At 42.5% G+C, this 11,509-nt stretch overlaps 1 pseudogene; it reads left to right on the forward strand.

The window, feature by feature from the left end:
- The window catches only part of LOC132222898 (zinc finger protein 501-like), a 44,630-nt pseudogene extending 41,625 nt beyond the window's left edge, over window positions 1-3,005 (forward strand).
- Window positions 3,006-11,509: the final 8,504 nt, after the last annotated feature.

Raw genomic sequence — 11,509 nt, forward strand, 5'->3', positions numbered from 1 at the left:
TGTCAGCAGTAATATTTCAGTTCTGGATGGTGGACAAATGGTGGCAATGCAGGTCCGACCCTCTCTGGTTTGGTCCTGGGCAACCTGCAGCACAGCTGCTGACTGCTGGCATGATAAAACATCATTACCATCTTTATTTCTGGACTGCTTCTCTTCTTGTTGTCTCACAGGGCCACTGCTATTCTGTGGCTGGAGCAGTCCCGTCAGTTCCTCTCTGGAATCCGTTGTTGTAGGAATTCACATGGTCTTGGAGTTGTTTTCTGAAAATATATAAACGTATTCTCGACCAAAGGTTAATAATTATCAGTGCTGAGCTGTGTGGAGAGCCCTGAGGAACAGACTCCACAACCTTCTTTAACACTATTTTCCTCAGAAAGTGCAGGATGTGCCTGGGCATCAGGAGTCTTACAGACCGCTTAATGGGTCCCACTTGCTGTTTCTCTCCCTGGGAGGCCAACTATATCTAGGTCTATGGCTTCCACCTCTGCAACCTTCCTCTAGATAAAGGTCCTGGGTGATTGCATGTGCCAGGTGATGGTCTTTCCTCACATTTACCATCAGCTGTTTCTTGTAAGACCCTCCTTCAATTGTTTGTACTAGTACCTTCCCTGAATACTATTGCAAGTGGAATTGCTCTGGACCAGGGATGGCAAGTCACCTTTGTCATCTTTCATTAACACTTGGGATATTTAGGTTTTATGTATTTGTGGAGAAGGTGGTGAGGGAGAACACTAGCTTTTTTTTCCACAGGGTGAACATGCAGGATGGTCTCAGAAGAGGCCTGGCCCTAATGACTGGCAACTAGCGGAATACATGACACAAGGGCTGTGCTCAAATTATACCAGGAACTAGAATGATTTCATCAGTGTGTAGATGCAGGTGCCACTACCTACACCTCATTTTTACCTTTCCTTTCACATAATTTACACTTTCTGACTTGTCCTTTCACCTGTGTCTTCCTGGCTTGGGTCTGTGTTCACCTTTGTGGCCTTTTTACAGCACCTATTCCTGTGCACTGCTGCCTCTGCAGTATTCTTCAACATTGACCTTCACATGTGTTATGAGGTGAACATACATGCTTAAGTATGTTTCAAACACCAGATACTCATTTATTGAATTTTTCTTGGAATAAGACATAAGCAAAAATCTGCAGAGCTTGCCTACGTCACCTGCAGACAAGCCCTATGAACAGTTTATGATCTTCAGAGTGCCAGAACTTCAAGATGCCTCTTATGAATGCTTCCTGCACATCACTTCGTTTAGAAAATTGCATGGAGCCAAGGTGTCTTGGGCAACACACCTTTGTAAAGGCAATTCCCCTTGTGACCACAGTCATCATTCGTTTCCTCATCATTTTTCTGTTTTCAGGTTGTTGGCATCAAAAGGACGATGATGAGGCCTGTTCTGAGCAGAGTATATCTGTAGGAGGAGAGTCACAGGTCAGGTTCTCCAGAAGAGCTCCAGCAACCCAGAAGACCCATATGTGTAAGCGGTGTTTCTCAGTGTTAGAAGATATTTTGCACCTGACTGAGTTACAAGCAGCACACTTTGAACACAAAGGCTTCTTCATTGAGGCACGTGTGACAGACTTCTGTTTTGGTGCAAACCCTCACCAGCAACAGAGGGATGCCAGTGGAGAGACGTCCTGCAAAGAAACTATGGACAGGCCCTCATTTGCGACCAGGTGTAGTTTCTATATATCAGAGGTTTCTTCAAATTGCAGGGAATTTGTGGAAGACATCCAAGCGCCCTCAGAGCTTCTCCAGCACCAGGCCACTCTCAACACTAAGGAGCCACACTGTGGCAGTGAGGTTTCACAAGAATTCCTCAGAGGAAAAAGTCAACACCAGGGGCATGAATGTGAAAAAGCTGCCAGCCGCAACCAGAAAGTTGTTGAATCACCGGGTGTATTTTCTGGAGAATGGATTTATGAGTGTAACAAATGTAGGAAAATTTTTAGACAAAACTATAATCTCATTCGACATATGAGAGTTCACACTGGAGAAAAGCGGTTTGAGTGTACAGAACGTGGGAAAACTTTCAGTCAGAAGTCTGATGTCAATACACACCAGCAAGTTCACACAGGAGAAAAGCCATATGAGTGTACAGTTTGTGGGAAGTCCTTCAGTAAGAGCTGTAACCTCATTCAACATCAGAGAATTCACACTGGAGAAAAGCCATATGAGTGTACAGAATGTGGGAAAACTTTCAGCCAGAAGTCTTATGTCAATAAACACCAGCGAGTTCACACAGGAGAAAAGCCATATGAGTGTACAGATTGTGGGAAGTACTTCAGTATGAGCTCTAACCTCATTCAACATCAGAGAATTCACACTGGAGAAAAGCCATATGAGTGTACAGATTGTGGGAAGTCCTTCAATCAGAGCTCTCACCTCATTAAACATCAGAGAATTCACACTGGAGAAAAGCCATATATGTGTACAGGTTGTGGGAAGTCCTTTAGGCATAATTCCACCCTCAATAAACATCAGAGAATTCACACTGGAGAAAAGCCCTATCAGTAGTGATTGTGGGAAGTCCTTCAGATATAAGTCTGATGTCAAAACACACCAGCGAGTTCACATGAGAGAAAAGCCTTATGAATGTAAAGATTGTGGCAAGTGTTTCAGGTATAGCTCTACCCTTATTCGCCATCATAGAGTTCACATTGGAGAAAAGCCATATAAGTGTAGTGAATGTGGGATGTCTTTTAGGCAAAATAGTCACTTCCTTTTCCACAAGCGAGTTCACACTGAGGAAAAGCCTTATGAGTGTACAGGTTGTGAGAAATCTTTTAGTCAAAAATGTACCCTCAAAAGACACCTGGGACTTCACACTGGGGAAAAGCCTGAAATGTGTAGCGAATATTTCATTTTTCTTCTTTTTTTTTTTTAAATATATTTTATTGATTTTTTACAGAGAGGAAGGGAGAGAGATAGAGAGTTAGAAACATCGATGAGAGAGAAACATCGATCGGCCGCCTCCTGCACATCTCCCACTGGGGATGTGCCCGCAGCCCAGGCACATGCCCTTGACCGGAATTGAACCTAGGACCCCCTCAGTCCTCAGGCCGACGCTCTATCCACTGAGCCAAACCGGTTTCGGCAATATTTCATTTTTCTTACTCAGAATAACAACACTGAAGGAGATTCTATCTTACAGAAACCTTAATATAATCCCTTTTTATCAGGATATACACTTTGCTAGATTCCTCATGAGTTTCAGGTACAAGTGAGGCTTGAAGGAGCTGCTATCCTGCCCAGGTCTACTATTTGATTGATGCCACTGTGAGTGATTGTGGCTGAAGTGATTTCCCCTCTACCACCTGACTCACCTGAATATTGTGAACCAGTCACAAGCCCTGCGTGCTCTCTTGTGCTTAAATAAATTCTGAATATTCTGAACTCTTGGCAGGATCTTCAATCCTTTGTCTCTGATTATGGAATGGGCCTGTCCCAGGGTTTTTTCAGAACACCCATCCTCAGCAAAGAAATGGTACCTATTTGAGAGAGTTTGTGGTTTTTCACATTATGCTGTGATGATTGACTTAGGTTCTGTTTCACCAATCAGAACACCGCTGGCTCTGGTTTATGATATTTTGGTAAAAATGGTATTTTTTCTGTTGTACCATTAATTGTGTTGGTTCTATTCACTGCCTGCCAGTATTAGAAAGCACTGTTGTGATCTGTCACCATGTAGGTGTGAACAGATATTATGGGGACATCAAAACTTCATTGCTTCAGAAGGCAGAGCATGATGTCAAAAAATCACTGTCCAAAACCAGCTTATTTTCCATTGTTATCACAGGCCTTGAAAGAAAGATGGCATTACTTTGTGGTTGTAATTTGCATCCCACTACCTTGGTTATTGGTGAGGTCAAAGGTCACCCAGAACAGGAGACCTTTGCTGTCCTTCTGTAAACAATATAAACTCTGTTCTCTGTTCACAGTATGTGTTATATAAGTCTCAGCAATGTTTAGGGGAGCTTCTACCCATGTACTGCAAAGGAGCTGTGTGCCATGAAGTACAAAATTTCATAGTCTTCTGACATTTGTTGTAAGGCTCTGAGGTTAAACTATTGAGACAGAAACACAGTATTCATAGAGATGGGAGAGACTGCAGTAAATTAGATGGAAAGTGTCTCTTTAGACATAAATGCAGTGATGTTCCTGAGCCTGTGACTTGTGTGAACTTTGTGTACAGACATTCTGAGCACCTCCAGAAGTTTTTCCTGTAGCTGAAGTCATTGGCAGAGAAAATACGTTATGGTTTTATGGATTCCCCTGGTCTCTATATGGTGTTCACCTCAAAGTCATTTCTCAATTTGTAAGAACTCAAGGCTGGAGGAAGGACAATCCTGTACTCAGTCCCAGGATGTGACTTTTGTAGCCAGTCAGCATTTCTGCTGATTCTGGTGGCAATCGCTTTCACTGCTTGTCAATATTTGCTGTCACTGAGACAAAGCTGTTCCTCCCAGGAAATGAGAACAGACATCCAAGGAAGTGCACTTTCCTAATGTGTACTATTGTTGAGCCTTAACATAGAAATAAAGCTGTGAAACCATCACATATGAAATAATCTTATCTGTCACTCATAAACAAGGTATGACAAAGTAGACTAACACTTGTGAGTACACAAACCACAGAGTTTGCTCTTTTAAAATATATTTTAAATACTTGTAATTATATATTAGGAAGAGTGAAAGGCAGAGAAAGAAAGAAATGTCCATCAGCTCCCTCCTGCACACCCTCTACTGGAGACCCTGGTGGGACTGTGAAGTGACCTGGAATTGAACCAGGGCATTTCAGTGCACTGGATGACACCCACCCAACTGAGGCACATTTGTGGGAGCAGATTTTATTCCTGTGTTATTATTTATTAGTTATTATTTTACATACCAACAACTCTAAACCTACATTTTCCACACACTACATTTTCCTCCTGCCCTTTTATAATCTCTGTTTATGAATTTCCTAGCTTTTCATGCAGTCATTGATTTTTCTTTATAGTAAAATAGTTCATATTTTTTATACTTTTATCGGCACTATGAGGTGTGTACTCTTTTCCACAGACCGGTTTCTTCATGCTACACAGATATTTTGAGATTCAACACATGCTTATGTGAATATTGAATTTGTTTTGTTCCTGAGTAGTATTGTTTTCTATGGATAACAACTTTATCTATTGATCTGTCTATAAAATTGGTTATTTCTAGGTGTGGAATATTATAAATAAATCTGTTTGAAATATATGTTTTCAGTTCTCTTTATTGATATATTTTTACTAATAAAACTGTTGCAGTGTAGGTGAATGGTTCACGTTTTAACTGTGAACTATAGTGGTCATTCACTTTGTCTTCCCACCCACACACAGTATATAAAAATTCCAGTTTTTCTTCAACCCTGCCAGCATATAGAATGGTTAATCTTTTAAAATAGTAGGCCAGGAATTGCATATAGTTTTAACTGGCTTTCATTTTAATCCCATTCCCCTGAGAATTTTTGATGTTGAACAATTTTTCATACATTTACGGTATTTAAATTGTCTTTATCTCCTTTGCTAAAATGTTAGGTCAATTTTTTTTTGCTTATTTTTAAACAAATTTATTATTTTAACCAACATAAGGATAGGCCACAATCTAAGATATAATTTTGAATTTCACTCATTCCTCAATAACTCAAGTGACTTCTTTGTATATGGATGTGTAAGTTTTGAATACTGGAATGTAAATTGTTTTTCTCAGTTTTTATTCTACGTACTACTTAAATCCATGTGTATCATATGCCTACAGATTCCACCTGCATTGTTAACATTCTCCACCACTCTTTTATAAATCTCAGCACTCAATAATGCAGTAGTGAAGTCTGTGTCTATAACCTTTGTTAATTTCCCTGGTAGAAATACTCATCATGGTGAGTTTCAAACTGCCAAAATGATGATACTGAACATGGATATGGTGATATTTTCAACAGCAAATCATTATATTTAATTTTCAACATACTGATGCAGTAGCAACGAAGACCTTCAATAGCTTTCATAATAAAATAGTAAAATAATTGGGAAATGGCAAGTTTTAAACATTTCTTTAAACTTTGATTTACACGTAATTGATTCTAAAAATAGGTTGAAACATATTTTTTCTTTGTTTCTGAGAGGTGAGGGAGAGGGAGAGGAAGATACATCACTGATGAGAGATAATCATTGGTAGGCTGCCTGCTGTATGGCCCCTGCTGCCATGGAGCCTATAATCCAGTCAAGTTCATTGACCAGGAAACTGAAGATAGTCACTGTAACTGGTTAGGGCAACCAGCATCCCAAAGTGTGGCCATGGCTATGCCATAGGCCTGTGGATGGACTTGACCTTTTCATCCGGAGGCCTCACAGTTTGTCTTCATCCCAGGCTCCCTTCTGAAGGGTAGATGTGCCGCCCTTTCAGAGGGAAATTTACAGAACTGAAGGTAGATAAAAAGTCCAGTGGCTTACACATTTGCTTGAAAGTGTATCTGTAATGTACTTTAGTACATTGACCACAGGATAGTTCTCCAGAGGAAAATAACAAATACAGAAGTTTACAGGGAGTCGGTATCAATGGTGAGCTTCCACAGTATTTCACAATATCTTGCCAAAGTCCACAATAATGGGGCAAGATATGGAAAAGAAGAAATAATATTTGAGATAATGAGCCTTAGACATAATACATCTGTCTGAAGAAATGAACTTTAGAAACCCAACATCAGCTCCAAGAGGTCTCCAGGGGATTCCCCTTTTTAAGAAAGACTGCAAGACCTGGACAGCTCTTTCAGTGGTTAGGGCTGTGGATCAAGGAGCGAATGGTCTGTTTCCATTCCTGGTCCAGGGCCCAGACCTCTGTTGGGGGTTTATCTTTAAGCCCAGTGCAGAGCAAGTGAGGTAGACAATGATCGATGTCTCTCTCTCTCTCTCTCTCTCTCTCTCTCTCTCTCTCTCTCTCTCTCTCTCTCTCCTCCCTCCCTCCCCCCGACCCCCCCTCACTTTCTCCCACTGTTCCACTGTCTCTAGAAGTCAATGGGGAAAAATACATCCTAGAGTGAGGGGAAAAATGATAGACTGCAAGTTGGCTACTCATGCTTTCTGCTTAGTGTTTTTAGACATTAGAAATGGGGGTTTCTCTAGGAAAAGCAATTTCTCGTGCAACATGGGATCTACACTCCTCAGTATTCAAAGCTATGTTGGGATCCCTCGGAATCACCTCACATCGGTGAGTTAAATTTTTCACTCAAATGCTAATCTAAGTTAAAAAATAAACATTAAATTATTCAGAAACCATTGGGTATTTTTGTGCTTACATAAAAGCAATGAGGGGATCATGACTGACACAAATTGTGTAGGATTATTTTGAAATTTGTGGTCTTGATTCTATTAGCCTCTTATGTGAAAGAAGACAGGCTTCCACTAGATCAGATGATTCTGATAAATATTCTTTCTATAGATATGTTTTATTTATCAAGCTTTTGTGGGATAGGTGAATGTTTTACTCTTTAATACAACTGGGCTGAGGAAACATGCCCCCATATGCACCGGGCCTGGATCTTGCCACCCTTCCCAGACTTTCTCAGGGAGGCCCCAGTGACCACCCTGGTTTCGCTTTCTGGCTGAGCTCTTACCACCTGTCATAGCAATCCTGCCCCATTGTTTTTGGGATGTCCTCCTCTAGAATGTCAGCTCCCAATGGCAGGGGATTTGATTCTTCCCTCATCTAGAACAGTCAACAGTGTCCACCCCCTTCATCCTTACTGATCATAGCTGTGCTTGCCCTTGACTGCTGCTTTCCATCCAGGCTGATTCATGTTTTCAGGTGCTTATGGGTGATACAGGAGAACACTGAGGGGTCAACTCCTAGGTCGAAGACTCCCCTATAGGAATCAGCACCTGGACATCCCTGGAGAGGCTGGGAGAGTCCTGTGAGACTCCTGTCCCTGAAGAACAGATCACTCCCTTGCCCATGTGAGAGCAAGGCTTATGCTTAATAGAGGAAGGTGCCTGGGGCTGCTGAGAGCATCACTCCCTAGCTTCAGTATCCTGGTAATCTACTGGGTGTGCATGGCCATCTGGGAGCACTGTGAGCAGGAGGAAGAAGCAACCCCATGCTCTCTCCATTGGGGGTGGAGAAAACTGTGGTGGGCCCGCATTTAGCACAGGTTCATGCACAGAATGAATAGAAACCATAGGATCGCCATTGACTTAAAGGTCAGCATTTTGCACCATGAGCCCCAATGGGTGTGCTCACCAGGGCAATGCAAATGACAAAGAGACTTGGAGGCAGGGTAGTGACTGATGTTAATGTAAAAGGATGTGGATGTGCCCTAGCCAGTTTGGCTCAATGGATAGAGCGTTGGCCTGTGGACTGAAGCGTCCCAGGTTCAGTTCTGGCCAAGGGTACATGCCTGGGTTGTGGGTTCAACCCTCAGTAGCGGGGCATGCAGGAGGCAACCAGTCAATGATCCTCTCTCATCATTGATGTTTCTAGCTCCCTCTCCCTCTTCCTTCCTCTCTGAAATCAATAAAAATATATATTTAAAAGAAAAAAAGAACATGGAATGCTTGTAGTCCTGTACCCTTCCCAATCAACTCCCTTAATATGTGTGTCTTCACCCTCACCCACAGTGTGGGAACTGAGGCAGCCAGGGATTTAAACAAGGTCACACTCAGAAGTGGTTCCTTTTTTCAAAGTTCACTCTTTTGAATCTTGCTCATGATGGCTTAGGGCAGCTCAAGGACAAATTGCACCTGGATGAAGAGAAAGTGAACCATTCTGACTGAGTCATGCGGTTAATTCCTACTAATCCCCACTCTTTTCCTTCACCCCTGCAGAGTTCCTCAGATTGATTGGCACCATGTGGTTGCCTTCATGGGGCCCATCAAGTTTGTCAGGTTCCCGCCCTGACTCCCTGAATTTGACTGCAGCCCCATGATATGCTTTGACCAATGAAAGATGCTGGGAGTGAAGCCTGTCTTCTAACACAAGAGTCTGGAACCATAGACTGACCACTCTCTCTGTTCATCTCTACTAACACCTAGCAGGTACCTACATGGTGGCTGCTCCTTTATCCTGGTCACTTGAGAACCAGGGTGGATATATGGCACGAAGAAAAAGATTCTTTAGTATAAGCCACTAAAGCTTCGGGGCTGTTTGTTACTCACTATAGCATATAGCCTCTCCTAATGGGTATCCGTGAACAATTCTACTCTCAAGGAGGCAGCAGACCCTAACATTTGAAGTCAGCACTCTGTTATTAGAAACGCATGGATTGTTTTCCAGGCCTGCCTTTACTTAACTCTATAATCAGGCATTTTACTTGAATTACTCTTCATAAAATAGATGGTTAAAACACCTCAGGTTGCAAAGAGGATTAAAGGGGAAATTGCTTGTAAGTCATAGAATCCAGCGCCTGGCACCTGTAGTAAGTTTTCAGTCAGTGTTCGCTCCATAGCTCCACAACGTGTGCTGACTACAGACATCCTAACAGTGTATGGAATGTAAACTTTTGTCCTTTGTATCCTTTCATATTATGTTTTTAAACAAACAGGATAGGATTATGTATATTCTCTCATAGCCTGCTTTTTCTCTTAATCATGTGATATTTTTATATTCAAATGAGATATCAGCCTCCTGGGGTGGTTCAGTTGGTTGAGCATGGTCCCATTCTCAGAAAGGTTTCCACTTTGATTCCCACTGAGGGCACAGGAAGGGGGGCATGTGAGCTCAGTCCTCAATGTGGGGGTGGGCAGAATCCAGCTCATCAGTGAATATCTCTCACTCTTTCCCTTCCTCTCTCTTTAAAAATCAATTAAAATATTATGTATATAAAGCCATTGATATGTGTGTTCCTCAGGAATAATTGAAATAATACTTTTCACCTCAAAGAGCATTCTGAGCTTTCCAGAATCTGCAATAATATCTCCAAACAAAGAGTCAGTTGTAGACAACCCTCCCCAGACATCAGCCACCAGCCACTGAAGCCTAATGTTGTCATGTGCCAGCATCACTAAGGTTCCCAAACACCAATATTCCCAATGGTCAGTGAGTGGCTGTAAGAAAAGTTAACTTCACACACAGGCAGACAGGGAAGGTCCAGTGCAAAACAAAGGCAGGTGGACTTAGGGCCAGACATGGCAGTTTGAGCAATCCTAAATCACAGGCACCAACCATGCAGAAATAATGAAATGTTTCTGGACTCACAGTGGTAGACAAGTGCCAGGAGCCGGTCCATCCTTGCTGTTTCAAGGGACCTGGCATATATAGCATATGGTTCTTAATATGTTTGCTCACCTTCTTGGCGCTGTGTTTTAACCAAGGTCACCTCTCCGAGAAAGGTTGAATCCCCAGGTAGGGATTTTCCCCTGAAGTTAGGGAGGGGATGAAACTCCTTAACTAAGTGCCAGGTGGGTAGTTAATCAATTTAACTACAAACAATCATGCTTAAGCTACATAATCTTTACTCCCTGGAATGGAGATAAGAAACGCCCTAACCTTTGGAATAGAGATTGATGGGATTGAATGAACTGGTATAAATACAGATGTAACAAGACAGAAAGAGACAGAGCTTAGAACAGAATTCAGAAGACAGAACCTACAGGGAACCAGGAGATGGAGGAGCTTCGCTGGAGGGAACATGGCAAGGGATCCTGGACTGACTGAACCTGACTGCAGAGATTGGCAGGAGAGCCTGACTAGAACCTGGTGACTGAACCTGACTGGAGAACCTGGACAGAACCTCTCTGGAGATCCTAAGCAGAACCTCTCTGGAGATCCAGACCAGAACCTGGCTGGAGATCCTGGCTAGGCTGCTGATCAACTGAACGCTATCTCCGTGTCATTCCTTCTTCGCCGACTCCGTCCACACCTTTGGGGACCCCTGGACCCGCTGGGGTTGGACCCCGGCAGACAAGGGAAACTAGGGAGAGTCTACAACAATAAGGTGAACTGAGGCATAGAAACAGTGAAAGCTCAGGTTCCTTGCTGAGAAATAAAAATTGAGGAAACCAATCAGGTGATGACAGGGATAGAGAAGAGGTTTGTAGCAAATAGATACCCCTAGACCACAAGTCTTCATGGGCTACCCATTACTGGGTCCCCCTCCTCACTTAGGGAGTCTGAATCTGCTTGCAATAAATTTGCCACATTTTTGCTGAAATCTTCTGATAAGTTATTTTTCATTCTTTGGCTTTACAAGACAAGACCATGGGAAAATCCTCAGCTCACCATTCCTGTTACAAACTGGGATCTGAATTCCACCTAGGAGGCTTCAAACAGTATATTACACAAAATGCAATGCCCCTAATGATGACTGAGTTTAACCCAGTGCTTCTCAACCTTGGCTGCACATTAGAATCACCTGGAAATCTTTTTAAAATCCTAACTTCTGGGCCTCATTCTCTGGAAATTCTGTTTTTTTGTTATGAGGTGGGGCCACAACATTAGTAACAAAGAAACAGGATATCCGGAGGATGAGGCCCAGAAGTCAGGATT

The sequence above is a fragment of the Myotis daubentonii genome, chromosome 21, assembly GCF_963259705.1.
Source record: "Myotis daubentonii chromosome 21, mMyoDau2.1, whole genome shotgun sequence".
NCBI classification, from domain to species: Eukaryota; Metazoa; Chordata; class Mammalia; order Chiroptera; family Vespertilionidae; genus Myotis; species Myotis daubentonii.